This window comes from Calonectris borealis, chromosome 1 (assembly GCF_964195595.1).
Source record: "Calonectris borealis chromosome 1, bCalBor7.hap1.2, whole genome shotgun sequence".
Classification (NCBI taxonomy): domain Eukaryota; kingdom Metazoa; phylum Chordata; class Aves; order Procellariiformes; family Procellariidae; genus Calonectris; species Calonectris borealis.
The window spans coordinates 27998641-28016730 of NC_134312.1; positions in this window are offsets into that span (position 1 = coordinate 27998641).

Here is an 18090-nt window from a genome sequence, read left to right on the forward strand (position 1 = left end):
AGAAAACAAAGATGACAAGAAGCAGCAATAAGAACTTGTGATTTAATTCTGTAAAAGACGTAATTTTATTCAATGCTTTATTGTGATATTTACACACTCCAGTTTCCTTTCACTTCTGTAACTTAAAAAAATATGGATGAAAAGGTCACGCTTTTCTAAGCATGCAGCCGTTCCCCTCTAAACTGGCTGCGTAAAGAAGCAAACGTGCTTCTCTATGGACTTACAGATTGCACTACAATTTAACCAGCTGTTACTCTTTGCAAACTTTGCAGATATTTTTTATTCCAGCGCCTCTCGCTACACCCCACTGTGTTTTCATAAAGAATTTCTCTTTGCCTTGGCAATTCTCCCTTGCAGACTGCAGATAGCTAAGAGGTGCCCTCTTACCCTGTCAACGCACCGGGCTCCTTTGTGTCTCAGACCTCCCTCGGATCCTTCCCGATTCTACTTTATTAATGACAAAACCAGTAAGAAACACGGGGCAGGCAGGACTCCAGAAAACTGTCCGCACTTCATCATGTCCTCAGACAACGCGTAGAGGCAGGGCTAAACCCGCGCGGGCTCCAGGACAGCAGCGCGGAGCCCTTCGGCATCCTGCCACCTAGTGGAGCCGGGCCCGGGGCGGCACCTCGCAACCCCCCCACCCCGCACCCCACCCCGCACCGCGGCCGCCGGGAGAAAGCGGGACCGGTCTCTCAGGGCGTTTGGTGCCGGGCACCAGGGAGGCACCTCCCGCCACTTCCTGATGCGGCGGTGACAGCCGGTCACTTTCCAGCTCCTCCAGCCCCGCTGCGCTCAGTCATCAGGATGCTCAAGTAGGAACCAAGATCGGGATTCAGAACCCTCCTCTTCCTCTGCCGGGCTCGGGGCAAGGCTGTGATCCCACACGCTCCATCCACCTCCAAGGGAAGTTCTTTGCGTAGGCCCTGACATGCAGATCACCCAAGTCTCCAAAATTCTTTCACTTCGTTAGAAAATCGTGAAATGCTGATTTAAAGACAGACTGGAAATCGAGTCTTCTGAGCAACACACCCCCCCTACTATGGGCTCTTTCCCCTTCTTGCCTTTGGATCTCTGCTGCAGGTGAATAAGGCACAAACTGAGCATGGGATTAGACTTTTTTGTAATTTACATTAGAAAGTGAGGTATGTTAGTCATTTAAAACCTTTCGTGGATCAGGTCCAAACTGCTTAAAACGTCAATGGCTAACGGAGTGTTTTTCATAACAGTATCTCCCTGTTGCTGTTACCACCAGAGCTGACTTACGAGCATTTGTAGCAAATATGGGACTAACAAAGACATCCCATCAGTCATTGTTGATTATGTAATTTTTTTACATGAAAAATTCTACCATCGTTTATATGTCAAGCTTTCTAGATCCCTAATTTTGAACATTTCTTTACACACACACACCCCCCACAGTCACAAACTCCTAACTAGTTGCGTTTTACAGAACTATTCCTTGTCATTTTTCTCTTGACTGTTTCCACCAAGTTTCCACTGGTACATTTCCTTGCCTTTTTTTTTTTTTTACCTGAACATTTTGTAGCTTCAGAGCAACTGTTATTCCTATTTTTCTCAGGGATCTTAAACATACTTAGCTGACATGAATGTGAAACTTGTCATTAGCATTACTGTGAGTACGAATAAACCGTAATATTTCTATTCTCTCTAGGGACTGAAATACCTCCAATTTTAGCATTATCTATAAATTTCATTTACAGGATCTTCTTTTACTTCTACAGAAATGCAACCTGATACAACAGCTACTTTATCCTTTAATTGTATCCACATCCACCGTCTATCTGACTTTACTCTGTACCTCTGAAGAAAACGTAGTGAGGCTGAGTTACAGAGCCAGGTGGCACATGAACAGGAGGAGGAGTAAAGGTTGGTTTCCCGTGCCATCGCTGCAGTAACTCTGGTTACCACACTTGTCCAGGTACCTCAACCAGGCGAGAACCAATGTGCCATGGTCAGTCTGAAGTCACACACATGGGAAACAGACTGGCTGGTCAGATGGCGTTCATGTTCACAGCAACTTGAAGTGATTTATACCCTGGAGGCTGTAACCCTGGCCTCTCTCCTGCCCTTGGGTACACGTTCCCATTCTCCAGGACCACCAGACTGCCATGTAAAGCTGCTTAAGGCTTCTGGTCTAGCTGAAAACTCCACCAGAGCGGTGCATTTTCAGTGGGATCTGAACTTAGGAGGAGGAAAACTAACCCAGTGCTGGTTCCAAGCTAAGTAAGGGTATGAACCTATGGCAAGGGGCAGGGCAGGAGAAAGGCAGGGCAGGGGGAAGATTGGCTTTAGCTGCCATGGAGTCACCAATGGAGTTTTACACCCCCTTTCTTAGATACAGCAATATATTAGGGGTCTGGAGCTTTTTTGGTTTTTATCCAGCTGCTGATTATCAAGAATTATCTTTGATTAGCTAATGTCAATGGACAAAGGGGTAGAAATCATTAGTAGAAAGAGAAAGCATGATCATACTAAATATCATCTCCTTAGAAAACGAAGCTAAGGAGCTGCCAAAAGTAACACTTTAAGTCACTGATTTTTGTTGTTACTTAAAATTAAAAAATGTTTTGTTTAGTTTCGTAATACCTATCTTCTGAAAACTTCATTCTTTAAAATAGCCCTGGAAAAAAAATGGTCCTTTGCTGCAGGGATAGGGAGAGAGAAAACAGCTATCAAGGTGAAGTTTATTTCCTTTGTTCAGTGGTTGAAGCAACCAGACCTATGAATCAAATTTCTAACCAAACCCTCAGATTTTTCTGAATCTTTTAATTAACTGGAAACTATTTTGGTTGTAATGTTTCATTCAACCCAAAAGCAGTCCGGTCTATTCTCCAGATTTTTTTTTAAATAAAAGCAGAGAACTTGATCCACAAATCTGACAATGGTCTTTCCCTCAAGCTTCCCTGTGCCCAGCTGGACTCCAGCACACCTGGGTTCACTTCCTCATTCCAAGTGATTTAAATAACAGTGGGAGGCCTTGCTTCAAATCCTTTCAGATTAACACCCTTAAGATGGCTCAGGTATGGCTCCTCAATATCTCTTGTGAGATGGCTTAATTTCATCTAACTTCCAACTATTCTTGGGAGCCAGGAAAGCAGTCTGGCCACCTTTCTATAGGGTAGGGCTTTACTTTATCCTTAAGTTTTTGTTTACAAAAAAATGATTACTCTGTTTCAGAGCTGCTCACACACCAAGATAGAGACAACCTAAAAAAAGGGTTCAAAATAGTAAAGCAGTAACAATGAAAGAACTTCGTCAACTAGAATTATATGTATAATTTAATATTCAACACAAGCATTCTACCTCATGGGTTACAAATATTTATTTTTAGTTGTTGAAGTCCCCACAGTATTCTCTAGTTGTGGATAAATTAGCAATGTCTTGCTTTTCATATTGCTTGTCAGTTTTGGCTTATACTACTATGAATTCCAAAGAGCATCTCTATTCTCAGGAAATACAGTGAAAACTGAATCATAACCAAAATAAAAGCTACAGCAGCATTCATTTTTAAAAAGTTTTTTTAAAAAGTTAAACTATTCACAGATATTTACCAGGCGAATAGATTTTGAGTCTGCATTCATAATACTTTTAGAATACAGATGGACAGAATATTTTATTTTTAGATGCAGAAGATGCCAGCTTGACAGTTGCTGGATCCATTTACACGAGCAAAAACTGCATCCCAATGCATTGTCTTAAAACTGCTAAAATTGCTTCAACCAATGCTTTGAGTATTTGCAGATTAACATTCTTAATCTATGCACACCGGATACTTTCGGCAAGCAGAGCCATGTATGCTTTCCCACACTGCATCATCAGTATCTGTCTACGTCAATTCAGCACATAGTCGCGATAAATCCTGAAAACAGTTTAATATTCCAGGGAAACTAAGCAGATCTTCTATCACGCATGTATTTCTGTGATACAAGGTATGGAGCTGGGAGGTGAAGTACTATGAAAGTACCAGACCTTTCATTCTGGAGAGGCAAAATGGGCAAAAGACCACATTTTGATAAGGTTTTATATGGAAATCATGAAAGGGAAAACAGCGATGAATACATCACAGGCTGATGTAAGAAGAATAGCTGTGTGTTGGTGTTTAGTGCAACTCATACTGAATTTGCAGAGGTTGATTCTACAAACACTCCAGACCAACTTCTTCAAAGCACTTCAAATTGCATACAATTTTGAACAAAAATTATAACATCACACTAGAAGGAACCATCAGACAAAAGTCAGACATGTTCATATGCTGCCATTTGGTCTATGAAGTCAATAACAACTGCAAGAATACTTTTTTAAGCTGGAAGATATTTTTAAGCATTTTGAAATTGTTGATGCACAAGAAGAGAAGTGAAAATGTATTATTTCATTCAGAAGCACAGGATTCTGTGACAACCCATTTCTATTTGTACTGATGGATGAAGCCCAGTGCATCAAAACCAGTAAAAACTTTTAAATCTGCTGAAGTGCCACCTTGATCTTGCTACATGTTCTATCAAAATACTCACTGAGGTCTTGCTGACTGAGCTTACATCGAATAAAGTCATGAAGGAACTAGAATCTGAGAAGAGGAAGTTTAGACTGTGGCCTTGATTACATAAGAAAGTCATACTACTCATTTTTAAGCATGAATTCTAAAAGATCTGTTAAAATGGTGAAAGCCCTGCTGGTAGTAACCCTCATAATACCAAGATTTGTGGAGCGTTTCATCAGTTTGGACATAGCTTAATCAGAAATGAGAATTTTCCTGCCATATAGGGCACCTGCATTTTGAAAAAAAAAAAAAGAAAAAGAAAAAAAAGGAGACACTTGACAAATATTGAAGCTAATGAAAAAAACAACTTTGAATCAAGATGATGCAGCAATATAACAGAACTGTTATTGGAAGTAGGGGCACACTCTTGCACTTTTCACTTGATAAAACATATTTGATTCTTTGGAAGCTGCAGTAGAAAGTGAGCTGAAGGTCTTCTGAAGAATTCAGGGTTTGTTTGCTTTCAGTCTAGAATAAACGTGAGAGGAGTTAAGAGCCTGAGAATCCAAGTCTGACAAGCTTGCAAGGTTTATGTTTCCAAAGATAGCTTTAACTTCTTCCTCTTCGTACTGTCATGTAATAATCCTAGAACAATGATATTATTGAGGTTAAAAGGGCAAAAATCCAAGACTGATACCTTCTATGACTCAATAAAAGGCACATGCCGGCAATTTTAAACAGTTGAGCAACAAAGATTATTGAACCACCTACAACATAACAAAAAGTGCTTAATTATTTACAACTGTTTAAAAGAGAAAGAGCTTGAGTTCCTGACAGAGCACGGAGATTGGCATCTTCTTTACTGAAATCTTACCACAAAGATAATGCGGTATAAACTCTGCCATGTGAATCCATGCAGTGCAATGAATCCTTAACCCACTGTTTTTTGAAAGTGTGCTTAGTTTGGTTTATGCTATTCTTGCCTAAAATAATTCCATGTAGGTCCAAATATTTTCTGATCTTAATGGAAAAAGTTTGAAGCAAACACCACCGTTACTCAAGTTACAGAAGAACTAAGACTTGGTCTTTTTTCCTAGTCTTGAAATAGCCTAAAATTGCCTCTGCAATTGCCTCTTCAGTAAGGAAGTTGCCTCAACCTTCAGAATAAAAATAAAAAATAAAAAATAAAGGAGGGGTAACTGCCCCGCTAAAGATACCCAAGGACTTTGAGCTCACTGTCAGGGGAAAGGGGGCAGACAGTGCTCCACATAAAGACAAAGAGCTGGGGGATATACAATCGCCCATTCTCCAGGCAGTTTTCTCAACATTCTCAGCCCACATCCATCCCATTTCCAGAGGACATGCTGAGATTCAGGGTAGCAGGTTAAAGCCCCGGGTTTCGTCAGGCTTCAGAAAACCTATGTTTTCAAGTACAAAAGAACAAGGACTGGGCTTCCTGACTGACATTTTCACAAAGGATTTTCTCCCAGCCAAAATGAGAAGTCATGTCTTTTCTTTTTTTTTGAAATGGCAGCTGACAGCAGAATATTATGAGTTACCGAGTTTAATTAAAAAGCTTTCACATTGGACACAATGGAAAATTTATATGAGGCGAAAAGTGTTTCTCATCATGGGATCTTGCAGCTACTTGTGCTAAGCCAAACAGGTGCAGCTGTATTTTAAATAGTTAAGATTTTTGAAGCTAAAAGCAAGATCTCTGATTTTGTGTAAACTTATGTAAAGCTGTGATTTACGTAAGTGACAGTAAGAGAAACCCACCATTACATAGCTATGGAACATAACTGCCTTTTTTTTTTTCTTTACAAAATACTTTGTGACTTTCCTGCAAGAAAAAAACTTACATTACAGGAAGGTAAGAATCATGTTAGACAATCACAGCACAGTGATTTCAGTGACAAAACAGGTATCAGCCTTCAAGAAGTTGTCCATAGAACTGGTTGAAATAAGCATTCCCCCACTTAAGAAGGAATCCCTGAGATTTAAGAATTCCGATGACGCTTTTTAATAAAAATTGCTAAACTACCAGAACCTAAAGCTTGATCATCAAGCCTAGCCTGCCACTGTTGGAAGTAAACCTGCAGAAAAATTCAATACTCCACACCTCCAGATGCTGCAGGCCAAAAAATACTTCCCAGTGTTCTAGGAAAATTAAGCCTTATTGTAAAATACTGGCTACTACAGTTACACTGCAAAAATAAGGCAGCAAGGGACATTAAGGGCATATAAAGCAACTCAGGCCCCTGACTTTTCACTTAGTTATTTACTAAAGAAACAAACTTTACATACTGAGGATATAATGGCTGATACATGAAGGAATAAAAAGCTGGTCAACCAAAGATTAAGGAGTTTTGCAAAGACTTAAAAAACTGGTGATGAAATTCATGCTCCACTAAGTTCTGACCATGAACTTGAACCACGATCTCCCACACTGTCAGAGACCTACCTGGGTGATCATTCTGAGATGAGTCTTCTGAGTTTGCTCTGTTAAAGCTGTTCCACTTAAAGACAGCTGAGCACCCACAGTCATGAGCTGCTTAGTAGAACCCAAGTTCCAATCCTTTATTTGAACTCTATCTTCCAAATGAGGAATGGTGGTTTTTTTTCTGAAAGGAAAGGTACTCTTTGATAGAAGAAGGGGAAAAAAAAAAAAGCACTCAAACTTTTCAGGTGTCTCAGTTTCTTCCCACAGCAGAATGGGAGAATGGATAATCTCACTGTTTTCTTTGTATGAGACTGGAGAGAGCTGGTAACAATGGATTTTGATAGAAAATGAGAAAAAAAAAGAGAAATTTAACAGCACTGAGCATTGAAATGACAGATTCAAACAGTTCTGAAGAGTTATAGGAGAAAGGATTTTCAGATTAGACTCTACAATCTACAAAGGTTCTTTTAAAAGTTCATTTTTATTTTCCCACCCAGGGGTTTCTATAATTAGCTAGCTACAATTATATTGCTTAATGTCAGCTTTAAGTGGACAAATGTTACCCAAATATGCTCAAAATTACCTCCCAAAGCAGACAATATTCGCAATATTTTTAAAGTAGAGTTTGAAAAAGCCAGGTATACACGAAAATAATTGTAACTCCCACATTGGTTTTATTACTTAAGAAATGGAAAATATTTGCAGATATGAGAGTTTTATTTCTAACTGCATTTATCACAGCAATTAAAAATAGGAATTTAATACTCTACCCCTGGATAGACTTCTCCCTTGCTGGTATACAAAAACTTAATTTACACTTCCCTGTGCCAGTATGAAAGGAACAATATGATCTATTCATGAACTCTAATGGGTTATAAATTAGTATAACCATTGAGGGAAAGAACCAGCTGTGCGTCTAATTGTAGACAGCACAATGAAACAGGAGTGGACAACACAAGGACCACTTGTTATGAGTTAGAAGTTAACTCATAGTTATGAGTTAGAAGTTATAAGATAGAAACTAATAATTAAGATATTTCATTATATTATAGAGAAATATAACAGAAATACCTGTTTCAGTCTCATTCATCTTTTCTCAGAAACAAGGCAACAATAGAGTAGAATTTAGAGAACAATAAAAAAATGATGTATTTGAAATACTATATGGGAAAGACAATATCAAGTACTTCTGTTCACACTTTTGCATAATATATAAGTAAGAGGAAATGCTTTTGTTATTCAACACATAATTAAGCTGTGAAAGTCAATGACCCACAACTTTGTTAAGCTTACGAGGACTCAGAACATGAATAGATATTTACATAGAAAGGAAAATATTTAACGCATTTACACTGGTTATTTATCAAAATCTGAAATGCCTTTGTCTTAAGATGACCCCTATTTATACGAATTTAGGAGGCAACATCTGGTATATGCAGTCTATCACAAAACATTCTGTTACTGTAGCTTTACTCTTTTCATTGTGGCATCCTGTACAGGATCCTGGGTAGGGTTGGCAACCACAGTAGATCAGTCTGTCACATGCATTTGGCTGCATGAAACTAAAGAAGTTTTTACTGACACAAATTAAGACAACCTTATTCTGACAGAAACACACTACTGCTTTAGACTCTCCTTTTAGAGCGAGAAAATAAGGAATGACATCTGAGTCCTAGCACGAAAACTAAAGAATAGGAACACTTATGCATCCATTGGCCATACAATAATTTCATTTTTGAAATCAGAAATAAGAGATATTTTCAGTTTATTTATTCTATTATCTTATAAATTGTTTTCCCTATTATTGTGGTACTACCTACAATCAGCTAAATTGGGATTCTACTGAACACAAACACATAGAAAATTATACCTTCTTTCCTCAAACTGCTTCCAGTTTGAAGGTAAAATACAACAAGTAAGTGAGACAAGCTTTCAGATTGTGAGAAAACCTGTAACAAGAAGAGGCAGCAGCATGCATATTAGAGGCCCCTCTTTCAGCTCACCCTTTTCCCAACCTCAGCCAGCTTTCTGCTTCTCCGAGTAAAGCAGACCAAATATGCTTTTGAAAGAGCAGGTCCACCCAATTAGGGCACACCTGGGAGGGTAGGAGGATGCCTGGGATGCTGTGCTGGTTTGGGCTGGTTTTTTAATAGAGTTAATTTTCTTCACAGTAGCTAGTATGGGGCTATGTTTTGGATTTGTGCTGAAAACAGTGTTGATAACACAGGGATGTTTTATCATCCTGTGCTTACACAGTGCTTACACAGAGTCAAGGCCTTTTCTGCTTCTCATCCCACCCCACCAGCGAGTAGGCTGGGGGTGGGCAAGGAGTTGGGAGGGGACACAGCTGGGACAGCTGACCCCAACTGACTAAAGGGATATGCCATACCATATGACATCATGCTCAGCATATAAAGCTGGGGGAAGAAGAAGGAAGGAGGGAGACGTTCGGCATGATGGCGTTTGTCTTCCCAAGTAACCGCTACTCCTGTTTTCCTGGAGATGGCTGAATACATCCCTGCTGATGAGAAGTAGTGAATGAATTCCTTGTTTTGCTTTGCTTGCATGCGCGGCTTTAGCTTTACCTATTAAACTGTCTTTATCTCAACCCATGAGTTTTCGCACTTCTACTTTTTGGATTCTCTCCCCCATCCCACTGGGAGGGAGGGAGGGAGCGGCTGTGTGGGGCTGAGTTGCTGGCTGGGGTTAAACCACAACAGATGCATAAGAAGAGAGAAGTCAGAAACAGTATACATTTAGAAAGAAGTTAAACAGAGGTGTGGTGTGATTTCTTACCTCCTTCCTTAAGAGACAAGATAATTAAGAAAAAAAAAGACCAAAGCTAGGAAAAACAGTTGAAGGTTGTGTTCCCTGAACTCCATATAGATGCTGAGGGGAGAGTAGAAACACTGAAGACTAGAAGAAAGGGAGTAACAGAAATAATTAACTTTTATTCTTCAAAGATGAAGCCAGGAAAGGAAATGAAAAGAGAATTTTTAAATGGATACCATGCTGAAAGATACAGCTAAAACTCTACTGGTATGGCTGACACATCTCATTTCATGTACGTACTGATGGAAAAAGTACTATAAACAATAAAAAAACCCAACAATACTGAAACCAATATATCTGTCTTGAGAAATGTCATAGGAATTCTGAATACTGAACATATGAAGAGGCGGCTTTCCTAAGCCATGAGACATTTCTTTACTGTTCAAGCACCTTCTTGTCTAACTACAAATGTCTGTATTCTACTACAAATGCCTGGGGGGAAACTCACTCTCAAAACAAAGGCTACAATAATCAAGTGCCTACACCCAGGATAACACATTCTCTACATCCAATGAACTTGAGTCTGTAGCTTGTCATAAATACCCTGCTTCAGCAGACAGGAACAGCAAACATATTCCATTGCAAAAAGAAGGCAGCCTTTTAAAAGCAAACACAGAAAGCATAACTTACCACTATCCAGACATAGCTGACCCTTAGCAAGAACCTTGTTAACGCTAGAACAAAAAGTTGATCTAAAAAACAGCGAAGAAGGAATATCCTCCATATAACAGAGCTCATGAGAAGGGAATGCTGAAATTTTCTCTGTAGCTATGCCAGTTGTAAATGCATAGAGACCAACTGATTCCCACTTGGGATATCCCCCAGGAATATATCCATAAGAAATTAAATTAAAACAGGTGTGGATCAGTGCTGCTCCAACAGGGGAGCAACTGCTGACTGAGATTTCCCTGCCCGATCCGTGACTTTCAAGCGCTGAGTTTCTATAAGAAAATACCTTTTGTGTTCTAGGAGGCTGACATTTTTTTCTGAATCATTCAGCCTAATTGGAGCCAGGATCCACACCCATCAGAGGCTTGCAAAACCCAGAAGGCTTCAGATATCATTTATCTAAAAAGGGCCCTTAGATCCTACTTCCTGCAATTTTATATATTTTTCTTTTTAGTACTGAAAGAATGAAGGCAGAGAAAGGTAAACAATAGCCTATGTAACCAAACCAAATGACATGTTTCTTAAGTTTCCGCTGCAACTCGGTAACAGATAAAGCACATGATGCAAAACTCAGCCTAATCAACAGAAAATCTCTTTTTTGCCTTTTAATCATCTCTGAATCAATTAGATCTATTACTCCCACATATGATGCCTTTGATTAAATTTATTTTCAAACAGCAGTTTCAATGCTGTCAACTGAACACTACGTTACCAAATGGAAAACACTGCCTTTCTTTATACTTAATCCACTGTTCTCATCATACTTTTGCCATTGCTGTTTTGATCATTAACTGTATCACTAGAAGTGGCTTAATAATTACACATCGCTTCTAGAAGCCTTAGTATAAAATTCTTCCTTATTCCTCAGGTTTTCTGGAAAAAAATATTAATCTTTTTTATACCATCACCTGTTCAAAACTTTTAATGCTATTTCAAGAGATAGTTGCGGTTTTAATAGAGTCTCCCAAAAGTATTGCAACAAGTACAGCAGAGAGATTAACAACTCAATAGAGCAATCAGATGTTTACGTTGTTTGATCATAGCACGAGAACCCATCTGTAATGAAAAGCAGTCTTTTCCCAGAGGTCCTGTCCAATAACAGTGTAACAAGACATACAGTACTGTTTTGCAGAAAAACTCCCCAAACCAAGATCTGTATTTATCATCTTGTGCTCAAATTTAACACAGTTCCTTACTGGACCTGCTGGTAATTTATTAAACATTAAATACTTTAGGTGATTAACATTATGCACTCACGTCTGAAAATATTCATTCTGTCCCTTTGTAAAAGGCTTAAAAACGTCAAACAGATCTTTCTAAGCTTTTTATATTTATAGGAAGTCAGGCATTTCAAAGTCTATTTTAGTGTTGTAGTCAAAATGGCTTTTTTGCACTTGTACAGTTATATCTTTGTAAAATTGGTGTAATAAATTGGGAAATTGCATCTTTTATTAAGGAACAAATTAAGGCGTAACTGTTTGATGGTGTTGAGCTACATGCTTCCTCCACATTTACAAAACAATCATTGCTGTAGCAAATCTTGAATGTCTAACAATTACATCCCCAAAACGTTAAACAGAATAAAATTACATTACATTTGAACTTATATCACTGGTTGCCATTGAAATCGGTAGATGCGGGTTCAAATTTACAAGATCATGAATACCTATTTTTTCCCATTCTTTCCAGATAAGATGTTTTTGTGACTAGATAGGAAAATACATATTAAAAAACTCAGATATAAGAAGGAAATAGACAACAAAGGTACAAAAATGAACACCTGCTTGTTTGCTCATGCTACAAACAGGAACAGTGTTTTATAGGAAGATAAACTTCAGTATCTTGCCCCATGTTTCAGAACCAATAAATCTGTACTGCAAGCAGAATGATCTTGATAAAGAGGAGAAAGTGTGTAAAATTATACATAACACATACACAAGACAAAGGACATCATATAAGTGATGTGAAATAATACAATGTGAAATAAGACTGAAACACCAGGTAGGAAGGAAAAAAAAAAAATCAAGGGCACAAATAGGAAGCACGAATACCCCACTAGTTCTGTGGAAAGTCCTCTGGGAATTCAGATTCAATAATTCAACAAAGAAAGTGGGGGTAAAAATGCCAATGGAGTTGTGAAATGTATTAATAGAAGTAGGGTATATAGACCATGCAAGGTAGTTATGCTGTTACGTTTGGCACTGGGGTTATAGCTCCGCTGGACCACTAAATCCGTTTATTGGGCAGTACAGTGTAGGTCTTTACCCAGACCACAATCTTTTTCTTAAAGAATTATGTGCTTAATTTTTTAACCTCTAAGACCTAAATCTTCAAATACATCTAAAAATGACAGTTGATCCCCCTATCTACCAAAGACAAGAATTACAATAACTTGCAATAAAGAGGACCAGAAAAGTCTTTCCCTTCTAAGGGTAGGAAAGTACTGCAGGTCTCCCTCTCAAGACAAGTTACACAAAATATCTGCCAAGAAAGTTATAGGTATACTGCATTTTGTTTCAGTGCAAGGGTTGGGCTAGATGACTTCTTGAAGTCTGTTATGACAAGTTAACACCGCATTTTGAGAATTCTTCCCGACTCAGTTACGACATTGTGTCAAGCTTATGAACTGATGCCCATCTTCAGATATGGTCTTGTTGCAAGCTTTAAGAAATGCAGACAAAAAGATGTGGTCCCATTCTTACCCCTGGCACAAATCAAAAAATTGCAAGTATGCACCCATCAGAGCACAAACAGATTTAGCCCACCACATCTCAATTTACTGCCTTCATAAATCCCATTTACCAAATTAATGACATAGTAACAGGGCTTTTCTCAAAAATGCCAGAATGTAATTCCAAATGGAGATGGGATTTTCAGATACCTATCACTCTGTATTGTGTATATGTACTGCACGGAGATACAGGCATAATGTGGACATGGTGATAACTCAAGAAGTCTTTGTTCACTCCCTGTTCTAGCTGCAGAAGGTAAAAGAAAATCAGTAGATGGGTAACTACTCATCAGCTCCTCAGAAATTCTTTAGCTTCTTTCTAAGTTCCCAGGTTGTGAACTTCTTCCTCAATAGCTCTAAGTTTCAGAGACATCTAGACAAAAAGATTTTGTATAGGAATTAAAGCTAGGTGCCTCTGCATCAAAAAGTCCACTCACACTTGAGCAAGACAAGGCAGAAGACTCATTAGACTTTCTGTTGGCAGCATTTAAATAAATTATGTCAGGAAAAACGACAAACAAGAAAATTTTCCTTGATCCAACAGGATTGTTTGTTGCTTTTTCTCAAATAAAAACGAAGAGTCTGAAATTAGAGAGTATGGATACTAGAAGCAAGCACTCCCACTAGAAACCATCAAGGAACCATCATTTCACAGGGATGCACTCTCAACGGGAAATTCTTTGTCCTTACCCTGACACTGTATTCACTACGCCACCTTTTGTCTCACAGATCTGGAGAATAGTTGGAAGTAAAATAGTTTGGTACCAATCCACGAAAGATTAAAGTGACTCTGACAGGTCTAAACAAGCATGCAAAAGGCAGAGTTGTAATGGCATATTCTGTGAATATATACATACTCGATACCTACTCTTACACATTATGGTCCCTGTGTTATTTGGGGCTCTGCCATTCCACAATTGTCAGTTAAAGGCACGACATGACATGAAATGAAATGCCTCTTTGCTGTTGACTGTGATACGGTCTTTTCCACACAGTGACTTGCGGCTTTGTAGCCTCAAAGCTATAACATTAGACTATGTTACAAAATGATCAGCAGATGTCAAGGACAAGAAAAACAAAACACTATTTTGTTAATGCATACAAATAAAAAGGCCTGAATAACAAGCAGATGTTAAACAGAAGTCATATTTACATATTCAAAAGTAGAAACAATGCAAACAGGAAAAAAAGGATAAATTAATTCTAAATTATTTGAAAGCATAAACATCTTTAACACTATCTGATTCCAGATGTAATAGAGAAATCCAATTCCTTTTTTCTAGGCTAACTCTCTTCAAGCCTAAATTATGCTTAAAAGGTCACGTTAATTCCTTACAAAATTAGTTTCTTTCAGCAAACACTGGTGTCTGCTCATTTATTTGTAAATACTCATGCTATGCTGCTTAGGCAATGTAGATGAAGCTTAGATGAGGTTTGAATGTCATATTTAACACTGTTTTGAAAGTGTGTTTTTCCAGCATGCATTCTTGGTGTAGGACATCAAACATACATACAGAAAACAACAAATCCTAACTTAAGCTGATTAGGATCAAAAAGAGTTTACAAGTATATTTAATAGTCCTGAATGGAGTCGAGGCTTACAGAAGAATAGAACTTCCCTGTACTCGCCACCTAAACCTATACATAGTGTGTAATTTCAGGAGTTAGTTTTAGCACTAGCCAGTTTTTGCTACAGAGAAATGACTAGCCTGAGAATATATGAAGTCCAATGACATATTTTCTTTCCTGCTACTTCTTCCCCTATCTGTGAACAGGTACAGTGATGGTTTTAGACCACTGTACAGAACAACATATGTTTAAGAGCATGTAACAGACTACCATCCTGTACTGTTACTTTAAACAAACATCTGTCAGGGTGAAAAAAGCAGCAGAAATCTCAAGAGCTGCTCTAGATGAATGAGTGTAATATACTGGAATGTTATGTTATGACTAGAGATGAGAAAACGGCACAATCATATTACAAATACGGAAACTAGATTTTTTTATCTCTTGGAATTGGAGTTCTCAGTACAACTGTGCCAACTACTGCCATCTCCATGGCTGACAACCAAATTTTCACTGACTACAGATAGTGACATTTTTTGTACTAGGGGCTAAAGAAATAGTGTATTTGTTTAGACTGTTGTACTACAACACAAAGGTACATCTCACAACCTATATGCCTCATGCACTAAAATTAATAATAATCATGATTTTCCTGCAAGCAGGCCTAGGACCAAATTATCTTACTAAAAAGTGAGCAACAAAACTTCAAATTAGATCACCTTTATTGAGGCCAATTTGTAAAGCAGTACAGGTGGGTTTTGTCATAACACTGTAACAGGAATTGGTCCAATACGAACAAGACCCATTAAATTAAACATCGCAGTATTAGTAAATGTTGTAGGAAAAAAAACAAAATTATTAAAATATTTTTTAAAATGTTACCAGAAGTGAATGTGTTGACATTTATTAGCCTAGTATGATACACTTCAGGAGAAATCTAACAGATTTCTTATCTTCTTTCCTAACAGATTCTTATCTACTACTTGTTACAAAACTTAGTGCACTTAATTTAGTATCTCAGAATTATACAATGGCTTTAATTTGAAGATCTCAAGGTACTTTGCAGAAGTTAACAGATTAGGTGAAGTACGCACAAGCAGCATGCTGAACACCACTGGAAAAAAAAAAATCTCTTGAATATATAGTGTTAAATACTCTTTCTGATATGCAAGCATCCACAGCTCCTATAGAAATAAACAGATACCTAAATATCTCCATACATCAAACTCAAGACCCTAAATATTATTTCTAAGTGGGTACAGAAATCCTAATGTAAAAGATCAGTAGCCACTCATCAGTGTTTACATACAGCACAGTAACCACCTTACACAGCAATAACTGGTACTCAATGCTTTTGAGTCATCCCAGACTACAACACTGGTGTTTCTGGTATTCAGTGCCGACTGGGCAGCCTGCAAGCGCTATCTTGGAGGTATAGGCTAGGCCCAAGTTTGGTGATGCCTTTAGTGAAGCAGGTTTAAGCTGAGCTGTTCAGCAAATAATAACTCTTAGCAAATAACTGATAGCATTTCTCCTTCCTATATCTCCTTCACTTGTGTCCTTTGACTGCAACAGTACTAAGTATATAACACTACAACTTCAGCATGAACTATAAATATTTTCTAGAAAAAGCTATTGTGGAATGATGGAAACATCATTTTTCATTACATTTAACCACCATGGAACTGGCTTTCTCTAAATATTTACAGCACTACAAGCATTTGAAATTGAAAACAATTGTCTATTGTGGCAGTCTCAGTTCCTATTTTCTTCTACTCCAGATTGCAATACTATTCCTATCATCACAATCTAGTGAACATTTTTAAAAATGTATTTTCAATATTGTACTTTTTTTAGTAACGGTTCTTCTTAAAGATTCAATGTGTAAAGGCCTTCTCAGTTCAGTATAAACACAGCTTAGTAAAACATAAAAATTCCATTCTTAATGTACTGATCTGACCTTATTTTAGCCCAAGCAATGCCTACAGATGCATGTTGTGTTGTTAATGTTATTTTGTAGGGAAAAAAGTCTGTAAATATGACTCCTTGTTTATTTCCCAAAGCCCTATCAAAACTGTTTTGCAGCAGTCTCATCACAAGAAATGAAGAGACTACAAAAAAAGGGAATAAAAATAAACAAGGAAAGGAAACGTGTTAGAAGTTGTTTACATGAGTTTCTCTTTCTTCAAATTTATCCTCTGATGTAACAGAGGACTCAAGGAAAAAGAGATGACTTGTTACAAAATGGAGAAAATCTCAAAAGCTCCTCCGAATAGCCAGTACTACTGAGCTGCACAAGAGTCTGCCTTGTCCTCTTCTCCTCCTGACATAGGGAATGTCTTTCGCCTTCAGCCTGGCAGAAATCAAACATCTACTCTCAGTACAAAGACCAACTTCCTTTCCTTCCCTACCTTGTCTTCCTTCTCCTTTGGATAAGTCTATGTGGAAACTTAATGGGTACTGTATAATTAACACAGCATCCTTTCTTGCTTTTAGCAAGAAAGTGATTCTTTTAGCTGCTGGTAAAATTAAGCAGTATCAACTGGAGAGGCCACAGACTCTCTCACCCAAAGGAGGGAGTGAAATAGCATGCCTTGCTCTTCAAAGTTGGGACAGAAAGGATGGTTATAAGTAGCAATTAACAGGGAAGCAGACTAGGTAAAACCAACGTGAAAGAGCAGTGTATTTGTATCTCTGCTGAGTCTTTAGACTTAATTTTACTATTTGGATACAGTGTTTAACTTCGAAAAACTCCAAACCTAGTAAGAACTAGAATATAAACACTTCTAAAACCTATTATGTTAATAATATGAACACTGCAAAGCCAAAAGTCAAAAAACAATCACACTGAAATCCTTTTTTTTGTATTTTTTCCCCACAGAATTATGATACAGCCTTTAATTATAATGTCACCTGTATCTAAACTTGCCCATCCCAGATAACAGAAACCAGATACACAGGGAGAAAGCCAAACAAACAAAAAACCAAGCCAAACAGAAAAAAAAAGGGAGCCTTGCTAGGATTATTCATTCCTCAAGGGCTTTCCTGAACTCAGAATCACAAATTAGATATCCTGACACCCAGTGGAAATTTCAACTTCCCAGGAAAGTAAGATTTAAAGCACTCTGACTTGTGTCTGTTCTTCTACATAATAATAACAATAGTAAGAATCCCCTAAGTGTCACTGCTGCAAATTAATTCTATTAAGTCAAGAATTAGGTAAACTACCACAACAAACTACCTAAGCTTTGCTACTGCTGAATGGGAATTCCACCAGCTTGCCAGTATTCTCTAACACTGTTGCATCCAATGATTTTAAAAAAGGTCAGAATATTGAACTTTAGCATC